Here is a 318-nt window from a genome sequence, read left to right on the forward strand (position 1 = left end):
TTACTTTTCAAAACCCAAAGCATGGCTATTATAGATCATTCTCCAAACTATACAAAACAGGGGACATGAAGAGAAAGAGAAAGGAGACCAATGTAGACGGGATAGACTTATGCTGGACTTTATGGACTTTATGCTGACGGACTTACTAGGTAGGAACCAAGTGAAAATTAAATAACCATGTGATGAACTGTGAGCATATTCATTGTACACTACTGTATTATTTCCTTAATTTGAACTATATGTAGTATTCATATTCTAATGTTAACCAATGATTATGAAGGGGCAGTACATCCTAGTTTGCACATGTGTGTGTATATA

The sequence above is a fragment of the Mesocricetus auratus genome, unplaced genomic scaffold, assembly GCF_017639785.1.
Source record: "Mesocricetus auratus isolate SY011 unplaced genomic scaffold, BCM_Maur_2.0 Super-Scaffold_100026, whole genome shotgun sequence".
Classification (NCBI taxonomy): domain Eukaryota; kingdom Metazoa; phylum Chordata; class Mammalia; order Rodentia; family Cricetidae; genus Mesocricetus; species Mesocricetus auratus.